Source organism: Spea bombifrons, chromosome 8 (assembly GCF_027358695.1).
Source record: "Spea bombifrons isolate aSpeBom1 chromosome 8, aSpeBom1.2.pri, whole genome shotgun sequence".
Classification (NCBI taxonomy): Eukaryota; Metazoa; Chordata; class Amphibia; order Anura; family Pelobatidae; genus Spea; species Spea bombifrons.
Window position 1 is genome coordinate 27861367 of NC_071094.1, and position 27653 is coordinate 27889019.

At 35.7% G+C, this 27653-nt stretch overlaps 1 long non-coding RNA gene across 1 annotated transcript in view; it reads left to right on the forward strand.

Moving 5' to 3' along the window:
• Nucleotides 1–23050, forward strand: part of LOC128503712 (uncharacterized) — a 63140-nt gene extending 40090 nt beyond the window's left edge. The window contains exon 3 of the long non-coding RNA XR_008355283.1: nucleotides 23040–23050. This is a non-coding gene — a long non-coding RNA (uncharacterized LOC128503712). The remainder of the gene's footprint in view (nucleotides 1–23039) is intronic.
• The last annotated feature ends 4603 nt before the right edge of the window (nucleotides 23051–27653 follow it).

Sequence of the window (27653 nt, forward strand, 5' to 3'; positions counted from 1 at the left end):
AGTTATAAAAGAAACAAATACACAATGCAAGGGAAAGTAGCCTTTTCATCCATCCTAGAGGCACGCAGTAGCATTATTCAAGGAATGCATTGAAGTCCCATATATCACAGTTCTTTCTAAAAACACATGCAAATGCAAGGAATTCATTATGTACAAACAAACAAAAAATATAGGCTAGAAACTAGTTTAGACATTGTAGAAAATTATATATTTTTATATAATATCTATTAAAAAAAAATTCAGTTCAGGGTAAGGTTATAAAATTGATACTGAGAATAATTAATGTGACGGCTGCAGGACCGCCCACTGGCATCTGGAGGACCGCCCACCGGCATCACAGGACCGTCTTCTGACATCATGGGACCGCCCGCTGACGTCAGTGGGCAGTCCTGGCCGCGTCCCTCAAACGAAGGCTGTGGATAGCCGGAGCTCAGAAGCTCCCAGGTATGCTAATGCCTCTATCACTTTTTCACGTAATTGGTATCCTTGGGACTGGCCCTTAAGTATAGGGGAACTAGGCAGCTGCCTAGGGTACTGGCTGGTGAGGGAACTAATGTTTCCCCTATGTTGGCAAGATAGTGGACGTAGGAGTGAGACATGGCTCTAGGGCAAAAAAAAAACTGATGTGGCCCCCACTTTTGCACAAGCTTGTACATCATTCATAACTCAACAACAAACTAAGGTTAAGCCTTTTTAAAATCATATAAAAAGCATATTTTACATAGAAAACTATATATTTGCTTCAGGATGTTTAGAAAATAATAATTACTTGTTTAAAGTTATATATATTCTGTCATCTCAGAAATTATGACAAGAAGGAGTAAATCTATATACAATGGGTCAGGCTCTTGCAGGACCCATGCATGACCATGTGGGAATGTCTGTTCAAGCACCTGAGAGTACGTAGTTGTAAAGAAGGACAACTTAACGTTGATATTTTTACACTTAGATGACGTGTGTGGCATTCAGCTCTACAATAATATGACAATATCCTTTTATTTGCAGAAATTATATTGGAAATGTGAAGAATAACACATTGACTGTATTAATGTTGTAGAATGACACCTAGGGGAGGAGCTGGTGATTACCAAGGTTTTCTTGTCACAAACATATTCCAATGTGTTCTCTAATATAGTGACCACTGACCTCCTCATCTCTATCCCTGTGCTAATACATGGAATAAGGCACACATAATTTACGCTGTTCTTTCAAATGTTTGGGTGCCAGGTAGTAAGCTTTGTAGCTCCTAAATTCTTCTGGCATTACAAAATAAATTGACCCACCTTGTCTGTAAATAATTTAAGTCAACTGTCCAAGAACTGACAACATCTATTTAAATTGGAAACATAAAATTCTAGCAAAAGAAGATTGTGTCAAAAAGAGCATTATGAGGTTCCTCACAGTATGCTGTTACCACAGAAACACAGTTACAAAATTGCACTAGAAGTAAGTAAGTCTAAAATGGACTAGGGATGAGACATTAAGGCCAGCAGCCAAAGTCCCCCTGCTGCTCGCATAATATATATTAGATAATGAGGTATTATGAGTGTAGATAGGATAATTTCCTACATTCCTAAGTTCTCAAAGAAGCATAATACAAGTAACCTTTTCAACTCACCGATATCAATTACTAATCTTGAAATAATCTTGTAGCACATTTTCTTAGATGGACTGATTTAGGTGCCTGATCTGGCTGTCGGGCCTTAGGTTTGACACCTCTGATTTACTATCTGTCAGTAACATTTAGCTGATCACCATTTTGGCATTTACACATTATATCAATGCAATGTTACAGCACTATGTGTGAATCTATTAAACAAAAGTAATTAATCACAAGCCTGGAGTTTGTCATTATTATAACACTTAACTGTGTTTTTTTAACAATGTACTGGAAAATTACATTGCAAACAACCAAATGTTCTTTGAAACAATAAATGCAAATACAATCTAAAAAATCAGGTATGATTGAAAGAACTAGAATTCTGATATCTTGTGTGTAAACATCAGTATTTAAAACACGTGTACAGATATATAACTACTTATACCCTCATAAGTGGGTAAAGGTTAAATTAAAAAACATTAAAATGTTTATAGCATTTTACTAAATTCACTTTGTTCTTTCTTTATCACTTGTGTTTCAAGAATTCTCCCTCGTAATGGTACTAGATATTTGCATGACTACAAAACTGATTGGGAAAAATGTTTGTTTAGTTTTTTTCCCTTTGGTTGTTTTTTGACAACTGATCTTGTTTCCTGCCTTTTTGGCTCGGATTAAATTCTTGGATGAGTATTTTTTTCCTTTGAAAATTAAATTTGGTGCAATCCAGTCTCATATTCTTTCTCTCTCCAGTGATTCTACCCTGTCCATATGCATACTTACCCTATAGGCAGTCACACTTCCCTATCCACATGCATCACAAACAACACAGTCACATTGCCCTGTACAGATGCGTACCATAGAAAATCACACAACCCAATGCACGTGCTACCAAATACATAGTAGCCCTACCCTAGACTAGCCAAACTACACAGCACAGTCATACTACCCTAGACGCAAGCATACTAAACAAAACACAATGGCTCTACCATAAACCAATGCTTACTACTCTATATACATACAAATTACACAGATGGCACATTCAGGATGTTTGGGCGCAAAGATGGCACAGACAAACTGTTTGGGGTCACTGACAATCGGCTTGGGGACACATGGTTGTTTGGGGTAAAGAAAACACAGGTAAGCTGTTTGGGGGCACAGATGGTCAGACAAGTTGTTTGGGTCACAGACAAGCGGTTTGGGACCAAAGAGCACACATTGGGTTTCTTGATGTTGACTGCAGTACCGTATGCTGTAATATACAATCATATATATTCACTGTAAGATTTTGGTGTTACCAATGTTGGAAATGTTTGTGCAACGTACAATTTACCCTCACTAGTGCACTAAATAGGTTTGTGTGATTCACCCTGTGATATGTCATCGCATCACAACAGGAGTGAAAAGTAAATGTCATCTAGCAGGTGAGTAAATTACGCAACGTTGGCACACATTGCACACAATGCGCAACAAGGTAAAAGGCAACATTGTGCATTTATTTGTATAAATTAAACATAAAAACATTTTGTGAAAAATATTTAGTTTTGGAAATCATGCTTATGCTAAAAATATAAATAATAAAAAATAAATAACAATAGAATTATGTTAAAATGTATGCCTATTTCTTCAGATGATTGGAAAACAAAGGCATCAAATCTACTTGAACTCTATGCTGTTCTATACAATATTTTGTATGTCCTTCAAATCATGTCCATTTAGCTAGACTTTTTTTACGCAAAAAGAAAATGGATAAGATCCTAAGATAGAACAGTGACTTTGATAGGCACAAGTTCAACTCGGTCTTTCAAAATGTTATTGATTTCGTGTGTGTGTTAGTTTTATTTACGCGGCTCAAACGGTTTATCATCACTTCAGTCAGTCTGATCCCTTGCTTCTAAAAGTCGAACACTGTGAGTAATAAAAAGAGACACAGACAAAGGCAGATAAATACATCTTTCAAACACCTATCCACAACTTTGATAGGACAAGTTCAATAACCAAACCAATTTTTAACAAGTCTCCTGATAAATGATGTTAGACAAGGAGAAAAAAAGTAAATGAAAGAGAAAATATGTAGCAGTGTCAACTTTAGAAGATCATACATAACACTGATTAATCCTTGCTTTTAATGCTTTTAGATGCAGTTTTACTAAGTAATACACAATTGTACTGTGTTAAAGAAGAAGTGTCTAGTGAGGAAACGCTAACAAGCATTTTTGGATTTTACAGAAATGTAATAACTAAAGTTATTCAGGGTCTACGTGTGTTTTATTCCAGAACATACATCTGTCATGTTCTTTTTCTGGGCAAGGAAATGCAGTTAGAGTATGTGTCAGGATTTGGCCCCAGCCCTGCATACTGCCAAGCGTAGCCACCCCTTTAAGAGGTCTGCCTGGAGTTCAGCTCCTCTCCACAGCTTGCTGTTTGGTTTACTTGTGTGTTTGCATTTTATGTACTTTTGCCCTCTTTTCCCTTAACCCCTTCAATCCCAGGGGTTTTTGGTACCTCAAGTCCCAGAGCAATTTTGCCATTTTTGCGTTATGTCAGTTCGGCGATTATTCTCTTTTTCTGTGAATAGTGTACCCATGTAAACTATATATTGTTTTTTTCAAGGAGAGATAGAGCTTTCTTTTCATACCATAGTTGGATGATTAGCTGAAAATGTAGAATGAGAAATTTAGTAAAAAAAACACCAATTTTTTTTAACATTTTCCCGCTGAATCCTCACAAAATTAGGTAAAGTGATGGAAAATCCCCTAAAAGTTTATCAAGTCAGGTGATTTCAGAAATACCTAATTTATATAGATTTTCCATACTTTCCCAGCACCAGGGAACATACTATAAAGTGTACATTTTTTGTAGAATTTTAATGCTTATGGCTTAACGGGTTTGGGGGTTGTGAACGGGGGCAAGAGGGTTATACTGAGTAGATGTTTTTTTTATGATTATCTTATTTTTTTTTTGTATATATATATATATATATATATATATATATATATATATATATATATATATATATATATATATATATATATATATTTCTTTTTTTTTTATATATAATTTCTTTTCTTTTTTTTTTTTTTTAATGGTTATAGGTCCTCTTAGGGACCTCCTGAACATGCCAGTGATGTCACAATGATATCACTTGGCTCACATTATTATTTTTTTTTTTTAGTATTATTTATATTATTAATGGTTTTTTTTATTAATTTTTAAATGAATAAACGTTTTTTTTTCTGCTTCCCTGTTTCAGAACGGGAGGGGGGATGAGAGACATGGTATTCATCGCACAATCGTGCAGTTTGAAATGTAACAGCTTTCCGGCTTTCATGCCGGAAGCTGTTACATCAGATCGGACAGCAGAAAGCCGGCAATGCCGGCTTCTGCTGTCAGTGGGGAGTCCAGGTTGTCAAACAGCCTGATCTCCCATGCAGCGGCAGGGATGTGTCCCTGGCGCTGCAAGAAGGGCTGGACGTACCGGTACGTCCATAGGGGATTCTTGAGAGGTGTTTTTTGGATGTCCCGGTACGTCCATAGGGGACTGAAGGGGTTAAACATCTGAGGATCTCGGTTCCTCTCTCCCCATATCCCAATTGAGATATCATATCCTTGCTTAAAGGAGAAGCATCTGAGGATCTCTGCTCCTCACTCCATCCCGTGTTCCTTGCCTTGTTCCCTGTCCTTTGTGGCGTCCTGTACCATGTATGTCCTTGTCTGGTTATGTTTAGAATCAGTGTTCTGTGTATTCTTTATTTTCAACTTTGATGGTTATGCTTTATTCAGCTTCCCTCACCTGAAGCATGTTTAACCCACCTGACCTAATCAACAGGCTTTATATCCCTGCCTCCCTCACCTGAAGCCTATGTCATTATCACACCTGACCTAACCAACAGTCTTTATATCCCTGCCTCGAAGTAACGGCGTTGTGAGTTCATTAAGTTACTTTGTCTGAAGCTATAGTTCATGCCTGTCTCTGGGCAAAATTCACTGTCAAAATGCATATAATTAATCACAGAAAAGTTGAGTTTTACAAGAAAAAACAGGAGACAACTCAGACTTTTAGCCTGTGAGTTGCTTGTGAGTACCATCTCGGAAGGATAAACATGCAATATGTTTAAGTACCAAATACTTTGCATTAAAATTAACAGAATATAAATTAGCAATTATAAAAATTATAATACGATAGTCAAAATACAAACAATGAAAAACAGTTGCACAAGCAAATGGGGTGTGGCATGAGCCAAGATGGCACTTTTTCAGACACAAGTCCCTTTGTTAGATTGAGACTGACTAGGCAAGTACATGCTTACAGGTGCTATAAGGAAGACGAGTAGAAAAAAACACTTACCTGATGAAAACACAGTAGTTAAAGAGCTGCAACATACCACCCCCTCTACTCTTCAAGTGTTGCACCAGTTTAGTTCTTGTTAGCACCTGGAGTTTCTCTGAAATAGGCATGTCTAAAATCAGTGGAAGCATTTTCTGGCCAGGCATTCAGAGGGGGTCTCATTAGACCCCTTGGAACCTGGCAGTGAGTTACTGAGCATGTACAGTAGTAAGAAGGCAAGGTGTATTTGAATACTGCAACAGGGGTATAATTGAAAGTTACCTTGCATGATATGGATTAAAATCCATACGATGGCTGGAGTGTCCCTCCATGCAATATTTAGCTGGATTATCCATTAAAACACCTAGTGTGTCTAATAGATAATCTGGCACTGCCATTTATGTATAAAAAGACACCACAAAGACAACTACTGTTGGAAAAAGTGTGCATTAGCGTGACAGGATGGGATGCAGCTTCTGCTCTTCCACTGATCTACAAAGCCAGGCATATGCATGGATGAACATGGTATCTGCCGACCCATCCAAGCCACATTGTTGACACTTAAATGTAAGCATTATATGTACTGTGCATTACATATACTATTGCAGAGTCAGGAGGGCCATAACAAACCATTCAGATTCAGGAAGCTCTTGTGTTTTTGTATTTTACTTGAATTTTAAATAAAACAAGGCGTAAAAAAATAAACTACATTTTTTTAAATGATGGACGTATGTGCCAAGAAAACCTTTACTTGAACTATTTACTTTTTTATTATGGGCAAATTATGACAGAGGTTGAAAAAAATATTTAAATAATAAATGTCTCCTCGCACTGAAATACCTAAAGGAATATTCCAGTGTAATTCATTGTCAAAAGTAATAACTGCCTAACAATCTGAGGAAAGGCAGAAAATAGCTTGTGGTGATGTGAACATTTTGATGCCTACTTGATTTTCAAATCCCAATTTCAAAGCTTTGTGTGTCTGACTCCAATAAAAATACATTTTTGACAGCTCTAGGCGAAGAAAATCAATTGGTTTTAGATGTTATGAGATTGATTTGGTTAGCTAAAACCTAATATAATGATAATTCCAACAGGACTATTTTGCTTCTAGGGACATTTTGGACATATTTTGTTCTCAGGATCACTGTATGTATGAAGTTTATAAATACACTTTAATGTAGGGTAGATAATACTTTCTAAGCATATCCTTACTTATAGCCATGTACAATTATTTTTTCTAGAAAACTAGAAAAGCTTTTTCTTAGTGGAACCGGTTGAGATTGGTTGAGCTGGCTAACCAATTAGCTCCTGCTCAACCAAATATGAATATTTTGAAATGTATTACAAAAAATGCCTATACAATAAGCACCAGCTTTGTGGGTATTCCAATTTAGCAAAGAAAAAGGACCTATGAGTAAGCTGAAAAGCGTTCTCATCATATTGCGGAGTTTGACTCTTTATGATCCTGCTGTTTTTGCAGTGTGTTGGTTGCTGTGAGACTCTGAGATTCAGTGCAGGCTTGATTTTGAAGTCTGGTCTAGCACAACTATTTATAGGACCACTGAGGAATGTCCTCCTGGGGCATGCTTGTTGTAGAAATCGCAGAACAGACCAGTAGGATTGTGGAGGCTACTTAACACCCTAGTGAAGAGCAAAAATAAATGTGCAGTTAGTTATTATTTAAAGTCCTATACTTTCATATAGAGTGACCTCCACTAATATTGGCACCCTTGGTAAATATAAACAAAGAAGGCTGTGAAAATTGTCTTTTTTATTTAAAAAAATAAAAATACACAAATACTCTGCCCTTCTGGTTACAAAATAACTACAAACAAAACGTTTATCCAAAACCTCCCCCAAAAAATGTTAAACATATGTGTGGCACAATTGTTGGCACCCCTATGAATTCATGAGAAAAATTATATTTTAAGTATATTCCCACTGATATTTTACATTTTAAGTACATCAGGGTGACTAGGAACAGGGAAATGTTCAATTATGTTGGACAATGATCCAAAACATATATCAACTTCAACACAAAAATAGTTTATTTATGACCATAAAATCAAGGTTCTACCATGGCCAGTACACTGACTTGAACCCCATAGAAAACCTTTGGGGTGAACCGAAGAAGGGAGTCCACCAGTGTTGATCTTAATATATGAATGATCTGGAGAGGTTCTGTATGGTGGAATGGTCTCAGGTCCCTTGCCATATATTCTCCAAACTCATCAGGCACTATAGGAAAAGATGCCTAGCTGTTATCTTGGCAAAGCTAGGTAGCACAAAGTATTGACTAAAAGGTTGCCGATAATTGTGCCACACATATATTTAACGTTTTTTTTTTTTTTGTCAGATAAACTTATGTTGTGTTTGCAATTGTTTTAAATCCATGAGAGCAGAGTATTTGGTGTATTGTTTGCTTATATCTACCAAGGGTGCCAATATTAATGGAGGGCACTGTACATCCATTACACTGGATTAGATCTTCACCAACAGATGGGCGTGTGATCCCAAATCTCACACAGCGATTTCGATTGGAGCCAGTCATATTGGCTCCACTCATGTGAGTGTTCTAGCCCATTACCCTTATTGCATTAATTTGTGTTGCACACAGGTTGCACTCATTTGTTTCTCTTATCTTTCATGTACATCCCGGATCTTGATCGATTTTTAACCCCAAAGGGGTAAGCTATATCTCTTTATTTGCTTATTCTCTCCACCCACTATTCTCTTTTGCATTATTGTTTTTGTGTGGGATAGCGGGATTCCCACAGAGTGTTGTAGCGATTTGTACACCTCTTAGACCATGCCTTTTTACTTTGTACAATATTCACAAAAGTTTGTTTTCTACTTTGGATACAACTCATAAACAAGGGACTCAACAACCTTGTATGGACACGGTAATTTTGGGCCATCTTATTATTATTTATTATTATGTATTGTTTTGTATGGCACCATCATATTCTGCAGCACTGTACAATTGGTAAGCTTACAATCTAGCCTACAATGCAATGTTAGTGGCTTGTATGGATCCATGTTACCTCAGTGACTGATATGCTGATTAGTTCAACTAATGAAATTCAAGTTTATAACTATAGCAATTACAATTTTAATGTTCAGTATTTTCCATTAAATACTTATCAACTTTTTTCATTTTACGTATTTTTGGTATCTTTGTTTTCTATAAACTGTTACTTTAAAGACACCTAACTTTTCATGTTGTGACTTTATCATAAAAGGATACCTTTTACAAAATCTATTTTAGTATTCAAAAACATTTAAAATGTCAAGAGATTATTTTTGTGCAGCGGATGATTTTCCTGTATTGTTTCTCATCTGTGTCTTGCTAAAGAAGACAAGTGTTTTAAATCTTTGAGGATACACCAAAGGAATACTAGTGTGACCTAGAACACAGGAGATGTTGCCCTTTTTTTTTTTTTTTTTTTTTTTTTTTACTTTGGAGGCTTCATTTCTTTATGAAATAGAATCTTCATATCTTCTCTCGAAATGCAATCCTACCAAACCTTTCATCAGGTCACAAGCAAATAACCTTTAAACCTTTTCCAACCAATTGAAAGGTTTTTTAAGCATTTAATCAGTCTGTGGAAGTAGAACAAAACAGAAGAAACTGACTTTTTTGTATAAGTTGCAACATAAAAATCATGGATATGGATTTGTGTCTTTGTAAATATCCAGCATTTTTTCCTATAACTTGAAAGGTATACAATCAATAGAAGCAAGTGTATGTTGGCATAATGATAAATGCTTGGATTTTTTTTTTTACAAATGTTGATGCTTCCCATTAAAACATCAATTAATATAATAAGAAACGTGTCCTAAAAATGCTCAATTGCAGAATTATCATTGATAGAATAATCTGCTTTGTTACCAGCGTTCTGTAGTTTAAGTAGCATTTTTGGAAATGCAGCAACAGGGTCATCAGTCTGAGGTTTTGTAGGATAATTGTTTGCCTTGTAGTGGTCTCATCTATTTCACCATTATACATTAGTATCCCCATTATAGTTTACTATCTTGAAATGGCTTTGAACTGCTAATCCCGGCTATAGAATCATATCAAGGCTATAAAAAAAATAGCAAAAGGAAACACATTATATGATTAGAAATTTTGCATGATTCAAAAAATGCAGATAAACTATAGCTAAACCTGTTATGTTATATCATCAATCATATGAAAATAAACACTTTCTTTTTGCTTTTTCCTATAACTTTCTCTTCTAAGAATACCCTTTTCTTCTTTTTGCAGAATACATAGAGAAAGGGCTATCTGACAGCAATGCTAATGCCTCTTTATTCCACTTAACAATAGTTGTCTAAGGTAAATGTCCGGGGCATGTTGTTGCATCAAAATTTCAAACACGACAAGATGTATGACACATAATAAATTGTTTTTAAAATATGCATGTACATGACACAAATGTTCCAATAGCTTTCCTGCTCTTTGACCTTTCGGAAAGCAGGCAAACATTTGTAATCTTTGTTAATACAGGCTTAGTCTACTGGCAACATCATCAGAAAATTAAATATTATCTTCCGGTTGCAGAATTGAAGACTTAATTCAACAGAGGTATACAATACCAAAACTGTACAATACCAAAAACAAAATATGACAAATCTGAATATATTTTTCTTCTAAAAGCGAAGCATTACTCATTAACTCCTTCTTTACATATTTCTCCCTGGAAATACATTTATGTACCCCCAATAATATTTACAGTATATACTGTGCATGTATATATTTTTTTTAAGAACAGGGCTTTCTTTTCATGAATGCATGTGTTTATCCCCCTAATTGGCTGCATATTTGTATATATGTAAAGGCAGAGATTACTGCATTATCAAGGGCAAACTCCAGTAAGCTTATCCTGCTTGAAGGGCTAAACTGGATCTGCATCATGGTAATATAGGGGATTTCTTAAAACTCTCCTCACTGATTTAGCTATGCATTATGGAGGAACATTTTAGTCCTCCTTGCAGGAGAAGCCCCCTGGGGTTGGTTCTTGCATAGTGTTATCATGAGGTTCATATGTTGAAACTCATGCAAACTCACGCTTTAGAGAACAGAGATCCCCCTCCATGTGGATGTTTACTTCAAAGTATTTGTGTACATCTGGAAATGTTACATATACAGTACAGTGTAAAACATGGCATTTATGCAGAATTCTCTAGTTTATGCATCATGTCCTCTTATTTAGCAGGGTTTACTTTGTATGTCTAAAATACATACATGAATATTTTTTTTACATTGCTATTGTCATCTTCACTCAGGTCCTCCGCATTCTTTTCACACTGGCTAAATTAATTTACGGCCACCTTAAACGGCTGTGATTCTTAAATCATGTACTGCTGCCCATGTCTTAGACATTTTGTTATTAGTATAGCTTTTAGGGGAGTTTTCATAACCAAAGGACAAAAATATATTTTGACATTTTTACCATATGCACAAATTATACATTGTTTTGTTCAGGAGAAGTAATGCCTTCTTTTAAAATAATACAAATACATAAACATAATAAGTATAACGGAAATAAGATTACATTACATTTATTTATAAAGTGCCGGCAGATTCCGTAGCGCTGTTACAGACAGTAGAACAATTTAGAAACACATATAACAACAAACTGGTGCAAAGGAGAAGAGAGCCCTGCTCTTGCGAGTTTACAATCTAGTCGGTGGTTGAGAGGGAAGTGAGACAATGGGGAGGACTGCCTGTATGGTGATGAGTTGATCTGGTTCCGATGATGTGTTGAAGCTGCTGATTGTTGATTGTTCAGATGGCTTGATTATGATGATGGTTGGGAGAAATGGGAAGGAATGCTGTACGCTGCCCTGAACAGGTGGGTTTTCAGAGAGGTTTTGAAAGTTGTGTATCAGGAGAAATTCTGATGGAACGGGGAAGGGAAAGGAACAGGAGGGGTATGGCGCGTGTGAAATCTTGAATATGGGAGTGGGAAGAGGCAACAAAAGTAAAAATTGATCTAGCTGCAGTGTTGCGGATGGATTGAAGTGGTGAAAGGCGGGAGACCGGTTAGTAGGGAGTTGCAGTAATCCAGGCGGGATATCACAAGGAAGTGGATTAGTGGAGATGTCAACGGTAAAAGAGATGTCAGGAAAAGTGCAGAACAGATGGCGGTATTACCCTGAGTTCGGTCTTGGAGATGTTCGGTAACGTTAGAAGAGAGGGACAATGGTCAGGAGCAAAAATATAGATTAGGGTGTCTTCTGCATATAGGTGGTACTGGAAACCCAAGGAAGAAATACGTTTTCCGAGGGAAGAAGTGTAGATGGAGAATAGAAGAGGCCCAAGACTTGAGCATGGAGGAACACCAATAGATAGCGGTAGGGGAGAGGAGCAAGTTCCAGTGAATGAGACACTAAAAGTACGATTAGAAAGGTAGGATTTAAGCCATGAAAGGGCCATGTCACAGATGCCATGAGCATGGAGGGTTTGTAGGAAGAGGGGGTGGTCGACTGTGTCAAAGGCTGCTGAGAGGTCCAAGAGAATAACCAGTGAGAATTGGACTTTTGTTTTAGCTGCAAGAAGGTCATTAGTAATTTTAGTGAGTGCAGTCTCTGTTGAATGCTGTGGACAGAGGGTCAAGTAGAGAGTTTGAAGAGAGAAAGTTTGTTAGTTGATTGTAAGTTAATCGTTCCAGCAGTTTGGAAGCTAGCAGGAGAAGTGAAATTGGACAGTAGTTTGATGGGGATGTGGGATCAAGGGGAGGTTTCTTTAGGATGGCGGAGATGATGGCATGTTTGAATGAGGATGGGAATACACCAGAGGAAAAGAGAGATTAAAGATGTGGGTTAGGGTTGGGGTAAAGACACCAGAGAGGGGGGTAGGAGATGTAAAGGTGCAGGGTTGGGGGACAGGTGGTGAGGTGGGAGGACAACAGGACCTTGGAAACCTCAAAGGATGTAACTGGGCTGAAGCAGTCGAAGATGGATTGAGGTGAGGAGGGAGGTTGAGGTACCATATGATTGACATTATGGGGGAGGATGTTGTCCCTGATGGTGTCAATTTTATTTTTGAAGTAGGTGGCAAGCTCTTGGGCAGAGGAGTTGGAGGGCAAGGGGGTGCTGTGGGCCTGAGAACGGTGTTAAAAGTGGAGAATAGATGTTTAGGGTTATGGAAAGAGAGGTGATTAATGAAATGGAATATGTTTGTTTAGAGAGATGGAGGGCCGATGTTTAGGAACGGAGCATGAATTTATAATAAATGACCTATACCGAAATGGAAACATGTCACATTTTCGCAATCTGGCCTTCTGTACTATAAGTACCACAGCTAAGCAATGACCCAATTTATGTTAATCTACATTCGTTTTACCCCACATACATATTTTTATGTTCCAGGGGGGCGCATTGGTGCTTAACATACATAGAAATACTTAAGGAGATAGGAGGACTTCAAGTTTGGAAAAGAAAAATGGCATGACTGTTCCTTTCAAATCCAAGCAGCTGATAACATTTCCCCTTTGTTTATTATAAGAAATGTTAATTTGTTCTCATCAGAAGATAAAATTATCCTTCAAGGTTGAGTGAATATAATTGCCCATCTTATAAATCTCTTGACAAATAGTATCCTTAGGCTGTGTGTGGCACTGATAATTCTTAAATTACATCCAGTGTTTTGCTTTGATCAGCATCATTAGTATTCACAATATTTAGGAATATACAGCACTTATGCTTCATATATATATAAACTATACATGATGTTTTGTTGATATCAGAGATGCTTTCTGATTATTCACATTAAGCATTGGCAAACCTTGCTAATTGATAATTAATTTGCTCTTGTCTAATAGAACTTATCTTCTGCATTTCTGGCAAAGCACAGAGATCTCACAATGAATTTTAATTATGGTGGATTGAAGCACATTTATTTTCCTGTTTTATTTTTTATTTTTAGGACACAGTTATTAGGATATCGTATCTTTTTGATGTTTAACATCAAATGTATCCTTTGCAAAAATTAAATGTTGATTCGCTTGGCTCCTTTGTACTTTACCAGAGCTAAAAGAAAAATATCATGGCCAAATGGAACCACAGATGCTTGGGTGGAGTTGAGAGATGCCGAGTATATAATGATCAATGACAGTCGGAATCATGTATAGACAAGAAATATTTATAACCTAACATTAAAAAGTTTCTTCTCTGTGTTCTCAAAAGTCTTGCATGTACTTAGTGATGTAGGTCAACCCCATTAGACAAAAATATGGAATCCAATTAAATGCCTCTTAATCTTGCAGATTTGAAGCTAGGTCTAGATTTTCTGATATATGAATCCAGGTCCTAAGAAGCATTTAGACCATTTACATCATATGGGTTAAGAACTGATATGTGCCTATTTAAATGTATTATGTTGTAATTATAAAGTGACATAATTTACCAAATAATATCAAAATCCATTTTAAAGCATTTTCAAAACAAAATTTTCCCAATTCTGTTGTCAAACTTTAACAGTTAATTAGAAACACAGAATAGCAGTCAAGAACCATTTGATTCACCTAGTCTTCCCAAGCTATTTTGTCTAATGTTTAAAATTGTTTACAAATGTTTACAATATTGCTTGTCCCCTTGTCCAGAGGTTGAAGCTATATTATACACCAAAACCCTTTGTGCTGTTTTAATTTGGGGCTGTATTTGTTTATGTGATATAGACTGCAATATATTCTGGCCTAGGCAGACTAGTGGGCCTTCTTGGTGCGCAGTTACTTAATAGGTCGGCAACAAGGAAGATCTCTGATGGCCGACGTGCCGAATGGGCAGGTGGGGGTGGCTATAAGTGTTGCTGTGGGTCAGGCCTAAAGCAGTGGCCAAGCAAATATATCACAAGATATAAGGTTTATATCTATGATTAGCTTGTGAAGAAGCAAATTACATGTACTCCTGATTTATGTGCGCACATGCATTTTTATGATTATTGCAGTGCTTACTAATGCTGTTAGGGAAGGCAGCTTTTGTTCTGGATTTTTTGCAACCAAAAATTTGTTAGTGACATTAGTTTACTTGGTTGTGTGTGACTTCTGTTTTTTCTGAGAAATGCATTGGTATCTTAATTTATATATATTGCCAATGAGAACACAAATGTGTATTATTTCACTGGGGCAGAAAGTTCAATTAATACATTTGCAATATGCCTTAGCTATTGCATTTAATCAATGTGTCTTGGAGAAGTATTTCAAACAAGCTTATAAATGCTAAGTATATAATAATTGCTTTCATCCATTTATTTTTCCATCTGTTCTACTGCTTTGTATTTTAAATGTAAGGTTATTATAAGATGCAGTTATTATGTATACATTTTAAGGGGCATTAATTTAGAGAATGTATTTTATTAAAAAAGTATATTGTATTTTTTGTTAAAGATAATTATAATTTAATAAGTAACTAGCAAAAACAGTGTCATAAACTCGCAAGCAGCATAGATTATTTCCCCAGAAAGAAATGCTAATTTCACTCTAGATTGGTAGAATAACTAGTTATGATCCACTGTATTTATTTAGGTAAAAAAAAAAGGCAAGCAGTAAGTGAAAGGGGATTGTGAAGAACATGTTATTGTTTAGTAACACTGTGGGTGGCCCTTAAATGTATTTTTATTTCTTCTAAATGTATTCACTATTTCTATCCTAAATAATCTTAAGTGTAGGGCTAAAGAGAATGTTTAAGTTTTTTGTAGCAAACAAATCAAAAAGCTACTATTCAGGGAGAATGTTCATCTACATTGGAATCTAATCCTCTGTTTTGAAAGGAATAAAAAAAAAAAAAGCCAGAGAGGCAGGGTTGTTTTGGAAATATTCTGGATGCTAAACAGTCGTTTATCTTCCTGGTATGCTCAGGACTGACCCATCACATGCCAAATCGCCTGTGGAACCTCTTAATTTTCCAAATAATTACATCTTTCAAAGATGTAAGTTGAGAAGGGATTAACCCATGCAATGATTTAATTCTGGAATCCTGATAATATTTGATTGTATTCTATACCAACAAAAATACTATTCTGGGCAATACTGTCAATGTAAAGGTTATCAAACATTTCTTGTAAATTAACCAATCGGTAACTAATATCTAACTGCCATGTAATGCTACGATCCACTTTTTCATCACTTTATGGACATAAGTGTATTTTCTCTTGGCTTTTTATTATTTTATTCATTCAGATTCATTCTCATTACTAATTGTTTTGCACATTGTACCCTCCAACCACAACAGTTGCTCTAATCCAATTGTAACCTATGACCTGCTCAGCCTTTTCTGCTTTTGCTTGTTATTGAGTTTTTAATTTAACAGTACCTGTCCATGTTAGTATTGATTTTATGTCATGTACTAATCATGTTGTCTACTTTCTGTAACTTTCTAACAATATGACAGGTAATAGCTTTACCCTAAATGATTGTTGGCCATTGTATTGAGAAACAAACAAAAGCACTGAAAAATTTAGCAAAGGCATTTTGGGATAACGTTTAGCCTTTATGAAGATAACACGCAGGTATATTAAAATATAGAAGTATTTCATTAAATTGGTTTAGAGATTTATTTGTAAATAAATTAATATGTTATACATAGCAGTATTTCTTTAAGGACCCACATATCTAACACACATACATACTAACACTCACTCATCCTACCACAGTACACTTACATAAACACAAATTATTTCTACGCCTCTCTCCCTCCCAGGGGCCACTAACCCTAGGCTCACCCCTGGCTCCAACATCATACGCTGACACACAAACTCAAAATAACATAACATTACACGCACAGAGAAATGCTAACACCAAATACTAACACCATTTACATCATATTGTAACAAACACACAAATTTTAACTAACACACATGCTAACACCATATACTCATGCACAGGCATGCTAGCCCCATACACAAAACATTTAACACTACATACGGATATACACATTCATGTTAATGCCACACAGTAATACACACATCACCATACGCACATACTAACATCACACTCTTCTATAAATGTACACACTATCCAATATTTTATATACAGTGTTAGTGTGTGTGTATATATACAGTATGTATAGTGTTAGTGTATAGAGTTAGTGTTTATATTTTATATAAAATACACACACTGGCTTTTTCACTATTTTTTAATAACACATTTTATGATATGATCAAAATAATTGTATTTAAACCATTTATTATTTGTGTGTTTACAATAAAGAAGAAAGTTACAGCTAAACAAAAACAGTAGACATCTCAAAACATCCATTGCCAAAAAGGATACAAAATCCAAGGGATTAATATGAGGGTTTTGTCTAAGTGAAACAGCACCTTTAAACAACAAACTATTTTATTTTTATAAAACCAACTTAAGTGAAAACTGACAGTACAATATGAGCACTTCCCTTTTCTAAATTAATTTATTTCTCTTCATCTTAACCTTATAAAAATAATAGATTAACTCAATTAACAGGAATAATAATGCTAATTGGGAGCCCAGTTCATGTTTCTATAAAAACCATTAGTAAATGTGACAATTGGGGAACAAGTATGCCAACAGGTTGGAGAAATAAGAAAATGTATTATGTCAAGGGTGGAAAATAAATCAAAAATAGTTTTTCCCTGCTTGGTTCTACTACTGTTGTCAATTGTTAAAGTGAAAAATTGATTTGTGTTCAGTTTCTAATTATGCATGGTGACAGAGAATCAAATTTAGTACAATTAATGCATATATTACAACGTCTAAGCTAATGTGTAAAATTTTTAACTAACATAATACATTTAAGAAATATAATCTCATAGCATTAAAACAGGATGCGTAGGTATCTGGCGAGAAAAACAAAGTACCGAATTTTAAGTTGTGTGAGCTTGTTAGTTTCTGGTTTTCTGCAGGCTGGACAGATATTCTTCCTTAGAAGCGTTAGCAATATTAGGCAGCTGTCATTGCTACTCTATAACTGCTACCGAGAAGATTGCATTGTCCTTCAATGTGGCAAAAAATATTGGACAGTGATTGAATGCCACTTGGAACTTGTTCATATGCATACTGTCATTTATCATCTGTCAGTACTGTCACTTCATCATCTCAGCTACTGTAAGCACTGTATAGCCTTAGAATATCCCACATTTTTGTCTTGTCTTTCACAACAAGTTAGCAAGATATAGGAAGATGGTAAAACCTCTCTAGCGTAAAGGTATCACACCTCTAAAAAATAAAAGCTGAACACAAATCTATATTCTCATATATACAACATTCTTTTAGCACATGTGATAACGTAACTACTTGATAATTAAGTCAGGGAACTATAACATTATTATCACCTGGGGCAACATTTATATTAGAGGATGACCTGGTTTACAACATTTTAGTGTTATTGTTTTCCTACAATGTTTGGCCAAGCCTAGGCTAATGACTGTTCACTAAAGACCACGTTTTCCTGACAGAAGTCTCACTTAAAGATTCCCAAGAATATTCTTCTAAATTAGTGCAAGCAAGGTGCTTGCCACCCAAATATATTCCATTTTGAGATTAATGGATCCTGAACTGGGAAGATCATATGGAAACTAATTTATCAAGTGGTATATACGTTAGGAAATGGCTCCGTAGAGCCTTGAATGGTCGATAGATTAAAAAAAATGAATTTCATATACATTAATATGAAAACATGTCTTCACAACTACAACCCATTTGTCTATAAATCACTGAATGTGTTTGTAACTATACCTATTGGATTATGCGAAGGGACAAAGAAGACAGACATTTTAATATTTTAGTATATTTTGTCATATAACTTACATTTGTTAAGAGATGAAAACAAAGAACCCAATACACCAGCTCAAGTCCCAAAATAAATAAAAAGTTACTCCACCTTTATCTGGGTCCTGCAACTCCAATAGGATTCAATACCAAGTCCCATCGACACTTGATGAACTCCAGGAGAGGTCTAGGTAGAAAACACATTTTATTGCAGTCCAGAGACCAAAATAGAAGCATTGAGAGATAGACAGTCAGCACACGCCCTCAGTCTAGACAATTGATGTGTTACACACAGAAATGTGGTTATTCCTAACCAGCCCAGTTGAAGTACAAACATACTTCCTATTATAAGGTAACAGTCAAAACATAAAATCAATCAATTAAGATGCAGCTGTGTATCGGGAAAGGAAGTAAGAGGTGAACTCAGAGGTAGTATAATAACGCCACCAGAGATTACTCGATAAGTCCCTACCTCAGTCAAAAAAAAAAAAAAAAAAAAAAAAAAAATATATATATATATATATATATATATATATAAACCACACAGCATATATTATATAATAATCCCCAGAAATACCAATTAGAAATAAACATACATGCTATCTAAAGAAACTCAAGAGGAAATGCAAAATTTATATTTATAATACATGATTATTATCACCCTCATATGCCAACCTATATATGACTTGGTGACAAGAACAATATTTGTTTCAGGGTAAAACCCCTTTAGATGTCATTGTTTAGCCAGGTAAGAAATATCTATATATCTATAGAAAGAACGTCTGAAACTTACTGTAAATCTACTGATTAGACAAGAGATCAAATACATTGCCAATCATCCTTGTACATTGGGAAAACCATATAATCACTCAGCCAGCTTCGTAAACCTAAGAGAACTAGTACCTGGCTTGAATCAAAAGGCATGTATCCATATGGATACAGTGTCTGTAAATACGTTTTTTGTTTCATCAACTACTGGAGATTGTTTTTCAGATTAAGGACTTTATAAACTTCACAACAGAGAATGTTATCTATTTGATCACTTGTACAAAAATGTTGTTTAGAGTACGTAGGACACACAAAACGTTAGACCATATTAGGCAGCATTTTACCAGTGTAGAGGATAAGGATTTGAAATCACAAATTGGCAGGAATTATGCCCTATGTAATAACAGAGATACATTTGTTTTGTGCATTCAGGAATCCAAAGATATCCAGCCCCTCCCCAGATATAATTTTGCATGTCTTCATGTTTTGCTTCATTAAACTTGTTTGTTTGTTATTGCTATTGCTATTATTATCATATCTTTTAGGATGTGCGGTTATATTTTTTGTGTTGGAGTCAGGAATTTATTGAGTAATCTCTGGTAGAGTTGTACTACCGCTGGGTTCCTCACTTTCTCCGTTCCCTCGATGCACACCTGCATCTTATTATTGATTTTATGTTCTGACTATTCTGACTATTGCTTTTAAATAGAATGTATGCCTGCCCTTCAACTAAGCTTCTTAGGAATTAGCACATTTCTGAGCGAAACCCATCAAGTGTCTAGCCTGAGGTCTGTATGCTCACTATCTGATACTTTTTTTTACCTGGACATCCCCTTGTGTTCATCTGGTGTCAGCTGGCACTATATTTCATATTTTTCAAGATGAAAATAAAGCGTTAGTCAAAAAGAGTATCATGTTTACAAATCTTTAGAAGTGTTCAGGCATAAACAGGAATAGAACTCATAGAAAACAGAATTCACTAAACTCATTGCGCAAGGCCCAAGTATGCAGTTTGATTACTTGTCTTCTGTAATTCTGCAAACTACCTGTTTATTATCTATTCCGCAGTGCTGTACAGTTTTTTTAATCAAATTTATTAAATTTTTATTTATAGAAATATTGTCATATTTGTACAGAAATATATACAGTATGTGAAGTTTGTTGTTCTTATATCTAGCAATGAAAGACATTTACTCAATTAAGACGAATCTATGTTGTTGCAATGACCTATGCATAGTTACTGTTAGAAAGAGGTGGGAATGATACCCAGATATAGATCTTCATAAAATATTTCTAAAAAAAAGATGCCAAGAATAACAGTACAAGGGAATCTACATCCCTACGAATGAACATATTTTGCATTCAAGTTTGCTCTTTGCTACTTTTCCAATGTTTCAGTGAATATATAGCATGAACAATAAGAATTATTTTGCCATATTTCTTTGTAAAAGACATCTGTAAATTATTTAAATACATCTACATGATAAAAAAAAATAAATACACCTTATAAAATAAACATTAATCATGCAAAGCAGAGAAAAAATATAAATTCGTTTGAGCCATTTCATATTTTCTTCCCCAATGTCATCTTTTAGAACTTAGATCCATATCTTTTCAGTTGTGATGCTGAAGTTCCTACCCTGTTGGACTGCACACAATGGCTGTGTTCCATTTAAAAGAAAGGATGACTGGTGTCTGTTTTGGGACATTTAAAAATAATAATGAGCAAACATAATACTGAATTTTTGATGAATGTGTAGTGCGGAACAGATACATCCTTAAGGGCTTATTTGGATATCAGTTTAAAACAGATGTTTTCTAGACTGTTGTCTACCTGAGCGTTATGGTAGACAACATTATGTAACTTATCCTCAACCACAAGGGATTATTTTCCTATTCCAGGCTGAGTGGATGACAAGCCATCTGTTCTTAAACTATAACCCCTACCATCCACAGACAATAATATTAACTGAATTACTGATCTTTTGTTTTCTTTTTTATTTATCACCAGGCTGTATAGTTGCAAACATCCTTTATCCTTTCACCGCAAAGTTATTATTATGCCTAAACTCCCAGAATGATACAAGTATTTGTTTTAAACTTTACTCTTTTGTTTGCATTTTTTTTTCTTTCGGAACAAAGACACAGAATAGTCTTCACAAATATAATCCAGCCTACGGCAAAACAAAATGCATCACAAACCTAAAATGTTTTATTCATCTCCCATTTGCAGTACATTTCATTATAGCAATTCATAAGTGCGAGAAAATTACTTTTGCCTGAAAGTGACACTGCAAATACGAGGTTAGAAGTTTAGAGCTACAGTTTACTTCAGTGGAATGCTGTAAAAAAATATATCTAAAAACTCTTCCCTTTTGCATTTGTGAAAAGAATATATTTACATGCAAACAACTTAAATCGATATTCAGAGCAGTCACAGTATAATGTGTGACCATATTGATGCAATGCCTATCTACTTAATTGACTAGTTGTAAAGGTGAAGTGAATCCTATGGAGCTTTGGAGAGCCCATTGGAAATGAAAGCTATTCATAAATATTCAGTATTGCACGCTTACTTGTTGTTTTCCTTTTTTATTCCGACAAAACACTGTGGAAACCCAAGATATCATGTATATCTGTAACAGTTAAAAGGACAGAATAATAATTTTGTAACAGTAAACATGTGTAGACATTTATTTGTAATATTTAATAATAATGTAATGTATTTTATTTTAAGTTTTCAAACTTACAATGCAGGAGCAGTGATATACACTAATAATTCTGATATAAAAAGTAATGAAATCAACTTGCAAGAAAAAAAAAACAAAAAAAGCGTTGCAAGCATTAGGTAGAGAAGCTTGAAGCTGATTATGTGTGAAAATATTCACTTTTCTCATCCAAAGTTTTCTTCCAAGTTCTCGCTTTATTTTAAACCACGCTAATTTAAATTAAAATCTTTCAAAAGTATGATTTTTTTTGCCCCCAGAGTTGGCAAGGAATACAGTATGCAATGTGAATGCATACTGAATAATATTTCTCATATACTGTTACCTTTTCATTTGTGCATACTTTTTGTGATCTACTCACTTAGAATTGAGTTGGCAATTGAGTGGATATACCCAGCCAAGTTGGCTGACATCAAACCACAACAAAAGTCAGCTCAACAAAGGTTTAACTAATTGCCAACAATCAGGGACTCGATAATGAGACATGTGCAAATGGGCCAAAACCAGTCACACAATTTTTTGGGTTAGTTTTCAGACAACAAATTCTGTTACTTGCCTGTTTATTTCAGATGAAAATGGGGGGGGGGGCATTTTAGATTTGGAAATACAATTTGTTGTCCAACTCACTCACTCTCTAACAATCTCTCAGACTTTTACTCTCTCATTTTCGTTCACTATCTTTTTCATGCTCTCTGAATGTCTCCCTACCTACTCTGCCGACCACTTCCGCCTCTGTGTCTTGCAGCTCTGCTTAAATGCCTCATATCTTCTTGCTCTCCTCTCTTCTATATTCTCTTTTCTCTCTTCTTTCTTCGTCAGCATCACCATGGGCTTAACCTCCCGGCGAACTTTCACAAAAATGGTGTAAGTTACGGTGATGTCCCCTCTCCTAATCCTCTAATCAGGGGAGAGGACAGCACCAGAAGCTCTGCCATTTTGGTGGAAGTTCACACAGGGTTATCTTAGGGCAAAAGGGTGGAACTTTCCTTGACATCCTATACCCTGGCCCTCCAACTGGGGGGAGAGGATGTCACTGGAAGCTCTGCCATTTTGGAGGAAGTTCAACGAGAGATCATGTCCAGGGTGATGCGGATGAAGCAAGAAGAAGGGAGAACAAGAAAATGAAGAACAAGAAGATGCACAGAAGTGGTCAGCAGAGAAGGTAGGGAGACATTCAGAGAGTGTCCTCATTTTCAGAGAATCATGTGAATTGGCAAAATCTGCAAATTTGCAATTTGTACAAATCCAAATGCACAAATTTATTGGTAACCAGCTGTAAGAAAATAGCAAGTGCAACTTGATAGGAATTCAACGTGGAGGAGTTCAAAAGCAACTTGGAGTTGACCAAGAATTAGTTTGAACTGACAGATTCAAAAGTCCACTGAAGTTGGTACTGGTTGCGATTATCATATTTTCAAAAATTCTACTCAAGAAATTACATTCTATACCATTTCCCCTTTATCTAATGATAACACTTAGGCACAACCGAATGTAAACTTTTTACTGAAAAGCTAATCGATATAAAGTGCTACTAAGATCTAGTTTATCTGAGAGAGTTGTAATCAAATGATTTATCTCTAGAAATCTTCTAGGTATGACAGCATTCAAATGGACCATGGAATGGAAAGCTTACAAAGGGGTTTTGTCTCCTCCAACATGCTGAAGGGTAGCTAAGAGGTTTGCTTTATGGGCCAAAAATATCTTTACTCACATTTCAGTAAGGTCTCAAAATGTGCTGGTCTTGATTAAACAATTTGTCTACCTAAATGTATAGGATTAAATGAAACTACCTAGTAGGGACTTTTACTCTTAGTTGATTATGAATATAGATCATTGATTAGAGCATTACAGAGTTACTTCACCTACTAAGCTTAAGATGGAGTTATATACAGTGGCACATTTATGGAGGCAGTGTTTTGAAACATATGGATACATTAAATGTACTCTTGCTAATTTACTGTGGCTAGAAGTGTGTCACATTAGAGGGAAATGTTTTTAATATACACATTACACAATGCCAGGCATTTATAAATCATGTGAGGAGAATAATACACCCTGTATAGGTTTAACAATGTTTCCATTGCAACAATGCAATATATTGTGATGATGAAGCTGACTTTCTGAATGCAGGCAGCCCCTTATCTGTAGACAACTATCCCTTTTAGGCAGGCATAGTAGGGGTGCAAACAGACCCAGACTGTGTATTATGCAAAGTACATTTTTATTTGCATACATTTTAGTTGATCTTTTTTGATCTATGCATGCCTCATATTTGGTTCTAATAATATGATATGCAAGGTAACATCCATAGTATTGTGAGAAGGGATAGCCTGGTGATTCCGTAAACTACTATATGCATACTCACCAACAAAGGGGGTGGGGCCTAAAGGGGGCAGTGCCACACACTCCGTCTGACCCTGCAGCATTGAGCTCTAGGCCACCCAATGCAGATACTGGGTAGTTTGGAGCTCATATACAAGTGTTTAGGCTGTGTGTATCACATACAGACATACACAGTGAAAATGCAATGATGCCTATAATGCACTGTGTATAGGCATTATTTTTATGCCAGGATAGACCCAAGTTCCTAGGAAATTCATGTCCTGGGAAATTCATGACTGTTGGCAGGCATGTCTGACCATTATGCAGAGACTGACATTGTGCGGCAGGTAGATGAGCTGGGCATATAGTTTTGTGTCATGTCCTCCTTTAGCACCTCAGTATATGGGTTGAATATAACCCTGGAAATGTATTTGTACATGATAGTTCCAGTAAGTATCAGGGCTGACACTGGCTGTCAGTGCCCCCCATGGAAAAATAATTTGATAAACAGGGAGGGCAGTTGTAACAGCACAAAAAGTATTAGTCTTCTACAGTTAACTAAGCCAGTGCCTCCAATGTCATTACTCCGAGCGTCAACACTTGGGAATAGAATGTCATGGAGGCTGTGCTGGCTTGGTAGTATAAAAGGGCCAGTTGTGGTGATCCAAGGTCTTTCTTATAACCGGCCCATGTAGCAGTTGCAGTTTATATACATTTGATGTATTGGCAACACACTTAGCTGAGCAAATACATTATTTCAGTAGACATACGTTATGTACGTTTTTTGTGTATATTGTATATAGCTTGTACAATGCACAACAATATCTACCAACAATATTTATCTTGCAAATAATACCAAATGAGTCACTTGGTTATTTCGTTTTATGAAGTATTACAAGTCAACCCTGTTAATGTTATTCTTAAGAGTAAAATAAAAAGTCTGCTGAATAATTTTCATACACCAGCAGCTGTTTAGCTACTGTAGCTAAGTGAAATATTGGCTGTGATAATAAAGGTTCGAGTTAATTCAATTTGTTTCAGTGCAACAAGGTTAGGAAACACATTGATTTGGCAAAAAAACCTCCACAATTTTATTAAAACATAATCAAATGATATTAGCTTTTTCACAGAACCCAAAGTCCCCTAATTTCCCTTGCATGTGAGTATGTTCATTTTTTTTTAAATGATCTGCCAACTAAGCTGCAAAGTATTTAGAAAGGAAGCAAAGCCCAGCTAGTGAAATGTTTACCCAGATCTATTGGAAATGCCAGCGCATGCAAGAACAGAGAGCGAGAGACCTACAGGCACAATATTTTGTTTTAAATTGAGTAGAATACCAACATAGTGAATAATTAATTGAATGTTACAAGTCTGCTGTGTACTTAGATTGCTAGTAGCACAGCTACATATTTCTGAGAGGCACTATTAATATCATGGAATGGTTCTAGTAATATTTCTATGACTTTCACAGTGCATTATTGCAGTGTATATTTAAAAAGGAATGTATCACCAAGCACAAACAATGTTCTTACCATTCTAAAATGGCTTGGTTGGATTGTTTCAACATTTATATGCTCTGTGGAGTAGAAATCTATCAAAGAGACTCTGGGATATCATAACGTGTACTTAATATAGGACCACATTGCTAGCGACCAAACTTCTCTTGGAAGTGAAAAAATAATGCATACTAAGCAGCTCTGGAGTTAATTCACTAACAGCAGAGTTGGCAGGAAAGCAGGGTTTGCAAGAAGTTTCAACTCCCTCACTTCACTTTTTAGTATAAATGTGTAAGCAAGGCAGGGTGATGTATTTCTGTACAGTGAATAGTTACATGGGTGAGGATACTGATTTAATTATATAAATATATTTTACATAGCAGCCAAGCTCTTGCAAGACAAGCTCACTGCACAGCAACAAATTAACAGATATAGGAAAGGCTGAACTTGATGGATGCATGTCTTTTTTCAGCCTATGTAACTATGTAACTAACTATGTAACTATGTAATTATACTTCTTCTATTATACTGAAAACCGTAAAACACAAAGAGCATCTGTTAATAACTAAGAGAAGTGTGCATTTGGATTTGTTCAAGGTGGTTTTTTGCAGGGGTCAGGCAGGCTTTAACAGGCTATGATTACATTGTTTTGCAGAATTCCCAGAAAACGTGGTCGTGGTTGAAATTGTGTATACTCAGGGTCCAATAAATCTAACAGGTGCTGCTTATTAAGTATTAACGATCAAAGACAGAGTGCAAACAATTACATACAGCAAAAGATGGCTATGGGTAGCCATTGCAATGCCAGAAATATCTATACTGAAAAAAACCCTATCTCAGATCACTCTAAAACTAAACTTATTAATAATATCTTTAAATATCTTAATGAAAACACCAACTTATAATAGAGAGGTCTAAATATGAGTAAATGAAACAAATCCCAATGGTTTGTTCTGTGGACCTCAAGTTAATTCTGCTGGGGGATTTTAATTAATTAATTAAAATTAAAAAGGTTGTGAACTAAAACTCTATGACTTAATGAATGAGTGTCATTGGAAGCTCAACCGTAACCCACAAAAGCAGGGGCACTAGAGGTGTAAAAAGTGTGAAATATGTTGTCCCTAGATTCGTGTTTATTCGTAATAATCATGGCATTAAACTCAATCTTTTGTGTGTCTACCTTGCATTCTGTTGTGTTTGAGATTTACATGGATGGTGTGTGTAGACTACATGTATGCACAACCACATTTGGAATTATTTGATTTATTGTATATATTGGGAAATGCTGGAGAAAATCTGCAATTCCAAGATGGAACTTGATTACCGTATGTTATTTGTCAATACCTGCTACACAAAAACTAATATATTGTGTTAGCTTCTCTGTGGGTACATTTTTAAAATTACAGGTGTTTCAAAATAAGGCAAGGACCTTTCATTACTGTCAATAACAAAAACAACCATTATACATTGCCATATTTCTGGAAAGGCAAAGAAAAAAAGCTGCTGTGACCTCAGGTAGTATGAAAATGACAGGCCTCAAGCACCTTGTAATTTATCGTTACAGAGGCACTTTGACCTTGTGCAGGATTCAAAGTGTGAAGGCAAAGAGTTGTCTTGTAGACATTAGGAGCATGAATGGTAAGGGTTGATAAGTTGATATGAGAA